The sequence below is a fragment of the Myotis yumanensis genome, unplaced genomic scaffold, assembly GCF_028538775.1.
Source record: "Myotis yumanensis isolate MYYU_CA2020_CCGP unplaced genomic scaffold, mMyoYum1.0.hap1 SCAF_2, whole genome shotgun sequence".
Lineage (NCBI taxonomy): Eukaryota > Metazoa > Chordata > Mammalia > Chiroptera > Vespertilionidae > Myotis > Myotis yumanensis.
The window spans coordinates 209502642-209516643 of NW_027223753.1; the positions used below are offsets into that span (position 1 = coordinate 209502642).

Sequence of the window (14002 nt, forward strand, 5' to 3'; positions counted from 1 at the left end):
GCCCCCCACCACTGCCCAGCCGTGCCCAGTTGCTCTGCGAGTCTGCTGCTGAACACTCCCTGCCGTGGCCTTGGCCGTGGCCTCCTGTCTGACGCCTCATTGGAGTCACACGGGCTGCTGGGCCTGTGAGCCCCTACTCCCCCTTGCCCAGCTTGGCTCTTGGGGCAAGTCTGACCCTGGAGAATGTGGGCCCCAGGCTCCCTGCCTGGCCACCATCATGTTCCATGTTCGGCCAATGTCGCTCTGGTGGGAGCCTGGGGCGGAGGCAGGGAATCCCTCCTCTCGCTGCTCCGGCTGCGTCTCCAGTCACTGTTCCTCTCTCTGAAGCTGGAGCAGCCTGACCCTGGCCTTGGGTGCTGGTAACATCCTCTCCTCCTTCTCTCCCTCCGGCGTGGGGCAGAACCACCTGTTGCCGGCACTGCAACAGGGTCCCCAGCACCCAGTGTCCTGTCCAGGCTGCCTGAAGGCTCCCTCTGGCCACAGGAGCTGGACGTGCCTGGAGATGGACGACTCCAGAGCACTGGACAATGAAGATGTAGTTGGAGGAGGAGCGGCCAGCTTCCCCTCCTCCGGGGTGGGGTGTGGCGCAGCCCTGAGGCGTATCTGCAGTCTCCCCGAGGCCCCCAGTGCTGTATTGGCTCCTGCCCGGCCCCAGCCCCCTCCTGGGGTGCCAGGGGTCACCTCCCACGCAAACTGTCCGGGAATCTCATCTCAGCATCTGAATCTGAGATCCTCCCAAGGAAGCCTCCTGTTCTAGTCTCACCACCCCTGGTTGGCTTCTCAGCGGTCCCCTCACCCCCTCTCTCTTTCTGGGTCCCCAAAGCATCCGTGCCCAGGGCAGAGGGTGGGCCTCCCTCTGATTGTGGGGGTGCAGGCAGGGGGCAGGAAGGCAGAGCTGCAAAGGGGGTGCCTCAGGAGGCGCGAGCAGGCTGGGCGCTCACTGCATTGACCCGTCGAGTGTTGGAAACTTTGGCCCGCGCCCTAGATTGCTGGTGCGGCACCCCCGCCGTCCCCGCCCCCCCCCCCCCCCCCGACCCCAGGCCTGGGACAATGGAGCCTGCCGGTTACATAAAGCGCTCCTTACATAACCAGCGTGAAGATACATGAAAAGCCGGGCAAGTCAAAACAACTGCAGCCGGGCGGGCGGGCTCCGTGGACAAACACCGGAGAGTGGTGAGTAACCGTCGGAAAGCCCCAGCCTCGGGCAGGAAAAGGACTCTGGGTGGGGCCGCCTGGAAGAGAAAGTGGTTGGACAGAGAGACACAGAGGCCACCGCCGGCTTCCAGGGCTGGGCTGGGCACAGCCGTGCAGCGCTGCTGGCCTTAGGGTTCCGAGCCACCAGGTTCCAAGTCCCCCTGCACCCCGTCCCTGCTCCTCTCGCCCCGCAGCCCCGCGGCCCCGGATGTCCCTCCTCACAGGCCTCACAGGCCACACATGCCTGGGGTGTCTCCTCCTTGGCTGCAAAGCTCCTCTTTAGGTGCCCAGGTCCTGCCCCTCCGTCCTTTCCTCCTCCAACAGGAGCACCTGTCTCCTACCCCGACTTCTGCTTTTGTGATTGTCCTTGTCTTTATAGATCTTGCTTTGAACACTTATTGCTCTTTATACCCTTTGGTTTAGATTTCACTTCATACACGAGACTTCAAATGTGTGTTTTCAGTTACACAGGTGTGGCAGATCCCTCCCAGTAGATGGTGGCGATGTGAATCCGAAGTCGTGTTCAACCTCCTCCGTCTCTCCCGCAGGACCAACAGCAAGTGCCCCAGAAAGCCAGGCCGATGCTATCTCTCCCCAGCTGGCCTCTAGCTGTCTGGACTCGGGAGCTGGGAACATTCTGATCATTTTTGAGCGAATCCTTCCCTAGTCACACTGTTGCTAGTTGCCGTCCCAAACTTAAGGACTGGATGGATGTGGGATTCCCTGCTATCAGAGCTTGCCATCGAACTTTCTCTGCCTGAGCTCAGGAACCAAAAAGGTTGAGACGCAGGGGATAGCGGCTTTCCGGATGCACATAGCGCCCCGTGACGGGGCCAGCACATGTCGTCCTGAGACTCCACAGCGGCCACTCTGTCCTGACTGCGGCCCAGAAGCAAATCAACACACTGTTATCACTGCTTCAAGGGCAGTGCCCACACAGAAATACGCACAGATTTTGACTTGAATTCTGGATCTGGGATTTAATTCTCTATGCAGCACTTTTCTCACCTGTAAAATTATAAAAATTGTATCTATTTTTTAAGGTTCTTCTACAGAATAAAAATAATATATGTGGAGTGACTGGTATCTATAGTAGGCCCTTGATGAATTGTTATTTCCATCAATATTGGTAATCAACTCATTCATGCCCAGGTGTCTTGCTGCAGGCCTGGTCCCTGCCCCTGTCTGTGCTGGCCCCTCACTTCACACCTGGACTGTGGCACCTCGCAATAGTCCAGGATGATCTCAACAAGATCCTAGTTCAGTCACATCTGCAAAGACCCTACTTCCAAAAAAGGTCACATGCGCAGGTTCTGGGATCAGGACATGGACATATATTTGGAGCCATCATTCAACCCACTCCAGTTGCCCTGGGAAGGTCCCCTAGTCGTCAGTTCTGCTGTGAGCACAGGGGGGCCGGAGGTGCCCGGGCTCATGGGAGCCAGCACGGTTCAGGCAGAGCGGGAGGCCTGGGGCGTGGCCTCCTTTGCAGAGCAGCAGTGCAGCCCTGAGAACCCCATCCCCCCCACACCAACACTTTGAGCTCCTTCCTCCACCCCAACTCCCTCCCTCTGCTCCCTCCCAGGCCACCTCTGCAGCTTATCTCAGGAGAGTCTCATAGCATTTCCCCCTTGGCATGCAGAGCCTCACACAGATCATCATCTCATCCCCCAACTTCTCTGGGCAGAAGCTGAGCCACCTCCCTGGCCCTGGTACCCGGGGTGGGAGAGCAGGGGGTACCTACGCCAGCTGTGAATCTACAAGGTAGTGACAATGGAGTGGGGGGCAGAAAAGAGGGAATTGAAAGGGGATGAGGTGGGCCCAGGATGTCCCCGGAAACCCTAGGGTTTAATCCAGGTGGTACCTGTTGCCACCCCGGCATCAGCCCACAGCATCCTCAGGCCCCTCAGGCACCCCACGCCCACGCCCACACCCAAGCAGACCCTGACACTGGAGGCTCTGGGCCCATCTCTCCCCCTTACCACTCACTGGGAGAACACTGGGCCAGCCCCACATTATTTAGTTCTCCATTCCTCTAATGCAGCGGTTCTCAACCTGTGGGTCGCGACCCCTTTGGGGGTCGAAAGACCCTTTCACAGGGGTCACCTAAGACCATCGGAAAACACATATATAACTACATATTGTTTTTGTGATTAATCACTATGCTTTAATTATGTTCAATTTGTAACAATGAAATTGGGGGTCACCACAACATGAAGAACTGTATTAAAGGGTCGTGGCATTAGGAAGGTTGAGAACCACTGATCTAATGGGAGCTGCCCTGGCGTTGTTCTTCCTGCCTTCACCTGGAGGGGGAAGGTGGGGGAGCTGGGAGCTGGGTGCCTTCCCCCATCACCCTATCCCCTCCACCCCCCACCTTGCCCCTGTGGCTGTCCTGGGAAGGCAGATGCATAAAAATAGCTCCATCTTGCTAAGCCACAGGCCTCTTTTCTGGGAAGCCGGGAGAGGGGGCGGGGCCGGGAGGACCCTTTTGGGGCTTCCTGGGCACAGCCTGGCTGTCTGTGCTGGCCACGCCCCTCCCTCAGCTGCTGCTGTGTGTCCCTGAGGCCACTGCCCGACTGACCCCTCTCTGGGGACCTCACGCTTCCCTTTTTTAGAGCAGTATTTTTACCCAGGGTGGTGCCAAGGGTCACCCAGCCCTGCTCACCAAGAGGGCCTGCAGGAGCAGCCTGGGGCAGTGGGCAGGGGCCTCCCCCCACCCCCCCACAGGGGCCTCTCAGCACATCTTCCTTCTATGGCTGGAAGGGAGTCTGGGTATTTTTATCCTAAGTGAGTGACCAGGCAAGGACTCTTCTCTGGGGACCCAAAATGACTCAGAGTGAAAAATGGGGGCGCTCACAGGAGCTCCGGGCCAGCGGAGCACACTGGCCACTGTGATTTCCAGTCCTGTCTGCCCACAGTGGAGGGACGTGGGACCCAGGTTGCTCCCCGACCAGGAGAATGAGAAGGACCCTCCTGGGGTGATGGGCACCCCCGGGCGGGGTGACCAGCAGACCCACTGGGGCTTGAACGACACCCGCACCGTGACCCTGGTCCTGGGACGCAGGCTCCAAGGGCTCGAGTGGCCCCTGATGTAACCTTTGGAGCTGAAGCTGCTCACCGTTCACCTCTTGGCGCTTTGGTCCCTGTTCCTGCCGTAACCTGCTCCTCTTGCCCCTGCCTCTCACCCTTCCTGGTCTCTGATTCACCATAGGCTGGTTCTCTAATAAACACACGCAGTTATTGCTTTGAACTGGTAATGGGGTGTGTTTACCCCATTTACCTTTAATGTGTCATTGACACCGACTGCATGTAGCCTGTCATTTTACTATTCACTTTGTCCCCTCTGGATCTTGTCCCTCTGTTCTCTTTTCTTGCTTTCTTATTTCAATGTTTTGTAGCATTTCCTTGTAACTTACCGATTGGCTTTTTGGCTCTATCACTGGAGTTTTTCAGTGGTTGCTTTGTGATTATAATCGACTAACCCTAGCCTCTCACAGTCTCCTTAGAGGTCATATTTTGCACTTGAAGTAAAATGGAGAAGCCATAGGACCCAAGGTTCCCTCCCCTCCTTCCTTTTAAAAAGATATTGTTGCCCAGCTGGTGTGGCTCAGTGGTTGAGCTTCGACCTATGAACCAGGAGGTCACTGTTTGACTCCCAGTCAGGGCACATGCCCAGATTTCGGGTTCCATCCCCAGTTGTGGGGCGTGCAGGAGGCAATTGATCAATGATCCTCTCTCATCATTAATGTTTCTATCTCTCTCTCTGAAATCAATAATATATATATACATATATATACATATATATACGTATATATACATATACATATATATATATTTGTCCCAATGTCTTTCTGTCACCATGTTCGTTTTTAAAATTTTGTTTTTTTAAAAATTCTTGCACTTTTAAATTTTGTACCTGATTTCTTTTTAATTAATAGACTTTTTTAAAGAGTAGATTTAGGCCCCGACTGGGTGGCTCAGTTGGTTGAAGTGTCATCCCAGACACGAAAAATGTTGTGGATTCAACTCCTGGTCAGGATTCCATCCCTCAGTTATAGAGTTTGGGCAAGCCCGGCATTTGCTCTGACTCTGGGAGGCAGTTATGGCGGAAACCGATGGCCATCCCCGTGACCTGCCTGTCCTCGATTCATGCATGTTTGACTATAAATCACTTAGAGGCTAAGTAGGCGCCCTCCATTCCTGCCCACGTCTTCCCACACAGTGGGGACTTCGGGAAGATGGGTCACGTCAACATGGCGTCATGCACTGCCTGGCACCGTAGAGTTCCCATGGGGCTGGACCTGTGACCCGGCCCGGGAGCACCAAGCTCCAGCCAGCTGCCTGCTGGGAGCATCAGGGATGTGCTTGTCATCCTGGACACAACAGATGCTGAGGGTGTTGATGGGGACTCAGAAGCTGAGCTCCAGACAGTGCTAAGATGTGGCTCCTGGGATATAACTTGTAACACAGAACCCTGCGAGCTGTGTGAGTACCATTCCTTAGTGGGAGGAGGAAATGGACAGCAAAAGGCTGAAAGAGCAGCAGGAAGGCCTAGGCAGCAGATCTGACACGAGTTTGCAGTGAGCTGGGGAGGAGGGAGGCTCAGGTGTGGCCCTGGCCGTGGCCGTGGCTGTGGCCCTGGCCGTGGCCTAGCAGGATGTCACCAGAGGACTGTCCTGCCGCCCAGGAGGGTGGTGTGTGCAGGGCTGGCTGGGTTCTTCCCTGACCAGCGGGCACGTTGTAGAGACGGTGGCACGAGTGTGGTGTCTGTGGGAAACCTCTGAGGCTGGGGGCCTTGATGTGGGCACAGGTCGCGCTTTCCTCCCGGCAGAGCAACCAGCTGCCGGCACAACGGGAAGAAAACTTGTTTCCTTCACTTTCTTAGGGAGAAACTAAGGTTCTGAACAAAACGGGGCAAGAGAGCCCTCAGTTCTGTCTCCTAAAATCCACAGGTGACCGTGTCATCAGGAGGAGGTGGGACTCCTGCATCTCGGGCCCGGCTTTGCCAGGAAGCAGCCACATGATGGTGAGCTGCCCCACCTACCCAGCCTCAGTTTCCTCATCTGTCAGTCCAAGGAGCTGCATGTTCGGGACCTGACATGGCCGGTGCTGCTTCACTCCTGACGTTACGAGCCTGTAGGGCTTAAACACTTTTATTTTTTTTTGTTAATCCTCCCCCGAGGATATTTTTCCATTGATTTTTTTAGAGAGAGTGGAAGAGAGAGGGAAAGACAGAAACACATCAGTTGGTTGCCTGCTGCAAGCTCCCCGACCAGGGCGCGGGCCAGAAAAGGTCCTGCAACCATGACACGTGTGCTTGACTGGAATCGAACCCAGGACCCTGTGGTCCACAGGCCAATGCTCTATCCACTGAGTCCAGCCGGTTAGGGCAAGCTTAAACACCATTAGAAATGAATTGCTCACATTTAAAAACCTCACCTAAAAACCCAGCATTCCTGAGGCCAGTCTGCACATCTGTCCTCCAGGTCACCGGCGTCCCCACCATTGTGCCAGCCTCGTTGCGTCTGTTCCTGCCAGGGCCCTGCAGTCACTGACTTTTTCACAATGTGTTCACGTGTCCCCACCGCTCTGTCTGAATGGTGACCTGTGCTCACCGTCTGGGGACCGGGCTGACGCTGAGCTGAATCAGGGCCTGAAAACCCAGCCATGCCACATGGTCCTCCATGAACACAGCCACCGGGTGGTCAGGGTGCGGTGACACGCTGTCCACCAGCTTGGACGTAGGCACCAGGGGTCAGTGCTGCTGTGAGCCAGGTATCCCCAGAGCACAGGGTCGCCCCGATCGCCCTCTCTCTTGGATCCAGCTGCTCCCAAATAACGTCCACTTAAAATGGGCTGGTCGCCCACAGGGTCCTGGGGAGCTGGGTGGGTGCCGACCCCCAACAGCCTCCTCTGACTCAGCCGGCCTGACTCCTGAAGGCCCCTGGGTGACCTGACCCTGAGTTAGGGAACGTTGCAGCAGGGGTTGAGCCCACAGGGCGTGTTTCTCGCTCTGAGCCTCACAGCTCAGGTGCTGGGGGCGTCCCTGGAACAGGGCAGGGGAGCGTTGGCCCTTTCTCTGGGATCTTGAGCTCATCTCCCTGCCCATGTTCTTGCCTGGGGTGGATTCGATTAAACCAAATCCCGGCAGTGGAACCGGATGGAGATGGAGCCGCTGGAATGAACCACTGGTCACACTTCGCCTCAGCCCGGCTGCTTTCAGAGCCGCGTGCCGCAGGCTCCAAGGAGCCCAGTGACTTACGGGCTCTGAGGTCACACTCGGTGGAACCCACTGGTCAGCATTCTTGGAGTGTTTGGATGTTTCCAAAGACCGACCATGTGAGGACTCCGCTCTGTGATCTGAAAGGACACCTGGAAAGGGGGCCCTTGGGGGGAACGTGTGATTCCTGGCGTTCCCAGAACACCGGGTTTTGAGTTCTGAGAAGTGACGCCGGGCTGCTCTCTCGAGGTCTCTGCAGCTGTGGGAATGCCCTTTGTGGGAGTTCACGCACGTCCGGGCGAGAAATCGGAAGAGAACCCAGGACCCTGGGGGAGACAAGAGGCGGTGCCGGGGCGCCTTGTGGTGACACTCCGTCACCCTGCGGTTTCCCGTGGCAGTTGGTTTGGATGGGGTGTCAGAGGGCTTTAGTCCCCAACTCTCCGCTGGTAGGTAATTGCTGGACATGCAGCCGGGCGTTGCTGTCCTGTTAGGGACGAGGCCCCAGGCTCCAAGTCCACCCCAGCAGCTTCCGGGAAGACCGTGACTGTGGAAGAACATGAGGGTGACAGTGGTGGGCAGAGGGTCAGTCCTGGGGACCGAGGTGCCTCACGGGCGTGTCTCGGCCAAGCCCGCACTCTCTCCTGCACTCCTGGTTGAGAAAAAGTTGGCTAAAGGAATAGTCTGGAGGCAGTAGATTGTCGGGTTATGGGGTGTGTGCTTAGAAAAAGGAATTTACTCAGAAACATGGGCCTTAGGCATGGAGCAGGGAGCAGTTTCTACCCAGTCCCCATTGCCACGGGGAGCGTTTCTCGATCACCTCGTTCACCTGAGGTACTAGGGCTGTAGTGGATGACGAGGTGCTGGGTGTGGGGTGGGCACAGTCATCAGGGCACGACCCTGGCCCCACACTTGCCGCAGGCACACGGGCCTCCTCCACCCCAGTCCTCCTGGCTACAGATGACTGGAATGCCCCAAACACTGCCTGACTGAGGGCCGGCTCCAGGCGGCTTTCGTCATCCGGCTCCCGTAAATCGTGATGCTGACACCACGAAGCAGAGTGGTGGTTTGTCAAAGCAAATACACGCGAACAGGACCCAGCCTGGCACACCGCCCAGGCTCAGCCCAGGGTCCCCGGGATGCCTGCCCGCCCGAGTGCACAGAGGCCAGACAGCTTGTCAGACTGCGGGCTGCTCACTGGCCAGCCTCTCTGTGGTGCGGAGCCCCCAGGGCCAGGGGAGGGGCCACGTCTGCAAGGGCACAGGGGCGACTCGGCGATGCAGTTGGGTTCGCTCAGAATGGCCATGCCGCCTCCTGACTCTCCTCTTCCTTTTTAAATTAATAGATTTAATTCTTTCAGAGCAGTTTTCCCTTTACAGACAATTTGATGGGAAAGCACAGATTCCCACATTCCCCTTCCTTGCCTCTCCAGTTCCCCCAGTTGCTTATGCCTTGCACTGGTGTGCTGCGCTTGTTACAATTATTGAGCGGATATTGATATATTGTTATTAACCGAAGTCCATAGTTTACATTGGAATTTACTTTTTGGGGTCTGTAGTCTCTGGGTTTTGACAAACGTATAATGAGACGTGTGACTCATTAATAATCATACAGAACAACTTCACCGCCCGAAGGTCCCCTGAGCCCCACCTGTTCATCCCTTCCCCAGCCCGGGCAGCTGCTGAGCTCTTTGCATTTCACTGTCTCCACCGTTGTGTCTTTTCCAGAACATCATAGAGTTGGCCTGGTTCTTTGTACATGACACATGTATGAAATTCTGGAGCCAAGCGGGATGCAGCATCGCTCAGGCTCCTTCATTGCTTCTTTTCTCTTGCTTGCACTTGAATCTGTACAAATCAGATCTTTTTTTCAGGCAGGACTAGGGTATGGAATGATTTTCTTCTCAGGATTCAAGGACGGTCAGGCTGGAGAGGCCTCAGCCTCCTAAGACAGATGAGAAAAGGAGAGGCCGCAACTTCCCTAGGGCCAACAGCTTCTCCAGTGCCAGCAGTTTCTCCAGGGCCAGCAGTTTCTCCAGGGCCAGCAGCTTCTCCAGGGCCTACAACTTCTCCAGTGCCAGCAGTTTCTCCAGGGCCAGCAGCTTCTCCAGGGCCAGCAGCTTCTCCAGGGCCTACAACTTCTCCAGGGCCTACAGCTTCTCCAGGGCCTACCACTTCTCCAGGGCCTGCAGCTTCTCCAGGGCCAGCAGCTTCTCCATGGCCGGCAGCTTCTCCAGGGCCTACAACTTCTCCAGGGCCTATAGCTTCTCCAGGGCCTGTAGCTTCTCCAGGGCCTACAGCTTCTCCAGGGCCTGCAGCTTCTCCAGGGCCAGCAGCTTCTCCAGGGCCTGAAGCTTCTCCAGGGCCAGCAGCTTCTCCAGGGCCTGCAGCTTCTCCAGATGGATGGACATCCGAAGCCTTAGTCATCCAAGGCTGTGGCCAGGTTCCCCCCCTCCCACCCCCACCCCCACCACCTATGACCTTACACTCTAGCACTGGAGGGCCCTGCTAGGACACCTGCTGTGCCCATGTCCGTCGGTCATCTATCTTGTTCCTTATCAGTTGTCCTCTGGCTACATGTGTTCACAGTTGGCTGATTCTCTACCCATCTCACAGACCAGCATACAGAGGCGTGGTGATGTGCCCGAGATTGTGTGCCCCTCAAAGGGAGACTCGGCAGGCAGGCCCCTGGCTGTGTCCCCTCCTGCATGGAGCTGTTTGGCTTCCCGGTAAAAGGGCATTGCCACCACCCCACCCCGAGGACTCTCAACACCATGGGCTGTCCTGGGTGGCCCCACGGTTCCACCTTACAGAGGGTTATGGAAGGTGGCGGTGCTTTGGCACTCACAGCACAGGGGCTCAGAGTCAGTCACAGACCCCAAATCCCACAAGGAGCCCCCACAGCTTCCCTCTGATCGGTAGAGGATGCACAGAGCTGGGCAAGGCCCAACAGCAGCCCAGACCTCACACCGAGGGGGGCCAGGTCCACCCTGGCCTGGGGGTGGCAGAGCCCGCGCTCTGGGACAAGGCTCCTGAAATAACTGAGCTCCCACGGAGGGGGCACTGGCTCCATGGCTTCCGGGCCCTTCCCTCTTCTGCAATCAGGGCTGCCACTCAGGGCTGGGGGGTGGGGGGCTCCAGGCCATCACCCTCAGACCAGCAACATCTGCGGCTGCGGTGCTGGGAGCCCTTGAGATTAATCACCTGCCTTTTCCCATTCGAATCTGCCTTGATTACAGACACGTTCCTTCTCCAGGGAGTGGAGGTGATTTTTAAGTGGAAAGGGAAGCTCGCTTGGTAAGTTGCTGAAGCTGGTGGGCGCCATGTGGGTCTTTAGTGCGAGGGTGGGGGTGGGGTGGGGGTGGGGTGCACTCCAGGGCCAAAGTCAGCCCCCACCAAGCTCTACATGCTCAGGGAAAGCGCTTCCTTCCTAGGCTGGTGTGCAAACAGCCTGCCCAAGGCTGAGCTGAGCTGAGTGGGGGAGTGACCCTTCCCACCTGTGGACGGCTGTGGCGGGGGTGGGGTGGGAGGGTGGGGGTCTCGGCGGGTGGCAGGCGATTGGAACCAGGGCTGATGACCAGGCTGGAGCAATCAGGCCGTGTTTGACCATTTAAGGAGCCGCAGGCAGGCAGGCAGGCAGGTGGCTTGGAAAGGCCTGAATTAGAAAGGCATCCAGCCCTGCGGGGGAGATAAGGAAGCTGCTTGGGGCCCTGCTCCCAGGAGTGTGTTATCAGCGCGCTGAAGGCTGTGGCTCCACCTGGGCTGTTGACCCATAGAAAGCCCCCCTGGCTCTGCTGCAGTCCAGGCTCCGCTGGCCCAGTGGCTAACGGGAGAGCAGGCTTTGTGTCACTCAGCAGGATGGGAGGCTTCCCTCTTTGTAAAAGCAGGTGCTGCTGACCTAAGGCACCACGTGAACGCTCAGCAGGGCCTCCTCGTTTCCTTGTCACTACAACTTGTTCTCCAGTGATGCATGTGGGGAAACTGAGTCTGAGGGGTGAGGGCTGTGCCAGGGTCTCAGCTGGTGGTCGCCTGGCGGAGCTTCTGGGTTAGCTGGGCCCATTATGGGGAGGGAGGGGGCACCCCCACGGGGGTGGGGACCTTCCCACCCGGCCCCGTCTCTCCCCACAATCCCTGCAGCATCCCATGACTTTCCTGTCTCTGAGTCATCTGTCCCCACCTCCCTCCGCTTCTCTGCCCCTTAACTCCTGGCGGTCCCCATCGCCTGGCCCACTTGGGTTTTCTTGTTCTCCCACCCACCTGGGCAGCACGGCTATGCAAAGGCAGCCACCAAGCAGCCCATAGGAAGAATGGCTTGTCACTGCCCCACAGCAGGACCCACAGGTCACCCAGGGCATCACAGACACGGTTGCCTATCTGACAGCCGACTCCATGTAAACGCAGCAGTAAAGACGCTGGCCTTGCATTTTGTAGACCTTCGCTTGTTTATTTCATCTTTTTAGTTGTTTCTTTCTATTTTATTCTGTAAAAGTATCCGTCTGCAAGGGATTGATAAGGCACAAGGGTCCTCCCCGCATGGCTCAGGAAGTCCCATGCACCGTGCCCTTGCCCGATTTCCTTGAGTCCCACACCCATATAACACTGGAGGGACGCAAGAGCCTGGCCCAAGAGGCCTTGCTGCCCTGGCTGGGCCCTCTGACCTCCCCCTGCCCACCCAGGCCTCAGAGAGACTGTCAAAGCACAGTGTATTCTGCCTGGAAGGGACCATTGTCTTAAGAAGGCAACTACAATGATCAAGAACCAATAAATAAACTCAAGAAATGAACACTGGTTGATATGACCACCTGCCGTCCCCAGGCGTGCTCCGCCAGGCACAGCAGCTCACTTCTCGGGTCCTTGACACGGGCGCTGCCCACTTGAATGTTTTAGATGCTCTGCTCATCACCAGAGACTTCATATACGCATGTGCAATAGTCGGACATGGGACAGTATACAGCAGTGAAAAGGAATAACCTCTAGTTACATGTGACAATGTGGGTTATCTTAGAAACACAATATTGGATGAAAAAGAGCTAATTGCAGGAGACTTCATGCCACATGCTTCAACTTGTCAAAATCAAGCAAAACAGAACACTATTGTTTACTAGCAATGGTTCTCAACCTTCTGGCCCTTTAAATACCGTTCCTCATGTTGTGACCCAATCATAAAATTATTTTCATTGCTACTTCATAACTGTAATGTTGCTACTGTTATGAATTGTCATGTAAATATCTGATATGCAGGACGGTCTTAGGCGACCCCTGTGAAAGGGTCGTTCAACCACCAAAGGGGTCGCGACCCACAGGTTGAGAGCCACTGGTTTAGAGATTCATATACACGTGGGAAAAAGTGAGGGCATCAGCTTCAGGATAGAGGTTGCCTCTGGGGAGACTGGAGGGAGGTCTGGGAAGGGAGCGAGGGGGTGGGAGGCTGTGCTCCAGCTTAGGGGTGCCTGGGCGCCCAGCCTCGATGCGGAGGGTGGTCTGCTCTCCCAGTAACTGACAATGACGGACAGGGTCTCCGCTTGCACGGCCTCCAGGGCTGGCCACCCAAAGGAGCCTGAATCAAGACCCACACACGAAGCCAGCCGGCCCATGTGAGCAGGGTTTCTCTGCCCAGAGCCCTGCTGGCTGCGGGAACCAGCATCAGAGGACTCGGGCGGGCGCGGATTCCAGCAGGCAGGGAGCCACGTGCGCTCCGGAGGCAGAGCTGGGGATTAGCAGGCTGAGTCACCGCCCGCGGGGGTGGAGGTGACAGGAAAGGATGACAGGTGAGGCGCGCGGTCCAGGGGCGGTGTGCAGTGAAGGGGAATGTGCTGGGATTATAGGGTCCTGGAGGACGGAAGCGTTGGCTGTGTGGCTCCGGCAGCCGCTCCAGCAGAAGGTGCTGGAAAAAAGCAGAGGCGTGATGTCACATTAGGAGGAGGGTGAAGGGCCCATCCTGGGCCGAGGTTCTGACAGTGAGGGTGAAGGGCCCATCCCGGGCTGAGGTTCTGACAGTGAGGGGGAGGGGGCCCATTTCGGGCTGAGGTTCTGACAGTGAGGGGGAGGGGGCCCATTTCGGGCTGAGGTTCTGACAGTGAGGGGGAGGGGGCCATCCCAGGCCGAGGTTCTGACACTGAGGGTGAAGGGCCCATCCCGGGCTGAGGGTCTGACAGTGGGGGGGAAGGGGCCCATTTCGGGCTGAGGTTCTGACAGTGAGGGGGAAGGGGCCATCCCGGGCTGAGGGTCTGACAGTGAGGGTGCAGAGGGCGGGCCGGCACAGAGGATGCTGCCCAGGTCCTTAGTGCAGGGGCGGGTCCTGGACACCCCTTCTCTCTGCAGGTATCGGGCAGAACCAGGGATGTTTACGACAGCCCCACGCTGACTGCTCTCTGGGGACAGCTGCTGCACAGTGGCTGACTCTCCCCCATGAGGAGATGGGGACATGGACAAGGGGGCCCAGCAGGAGTACCAGGTCCCACAAAGTCCCAAGGAAGACAATGCCGGCCCCTCTGCAGGGGCCTCTGGGCTGTCGCTCACACCTCCGCGTCCACGGGTCCACGGGGGCTGGGATCCGAGTGTCTACATTCCTGACACATCAGTGAGGCGA

General features: G+C 57.1%; 1 long non-coding RNA gene across 1 annotated transcript; it reads left to right on the forward strand.

Annotated features, from left to right (window-relative positions):
• The first annotated feature begins 1051 nt into the window (after positions 1-1051).
• On the forward strand, positions 1052-2270 carry LOC139002325 (uncharacterized). Its single transcript, XR_011470147.1, has 2 exons — positions 1052-1173; positions 1658-2270. It is a non-coding gene; the product is annotated as an uncharacterized lncRNA (long non-coding RNA).
• The last annotated feature ends 11732 nt before the right edge of the window (positions 2271-14002 follow it).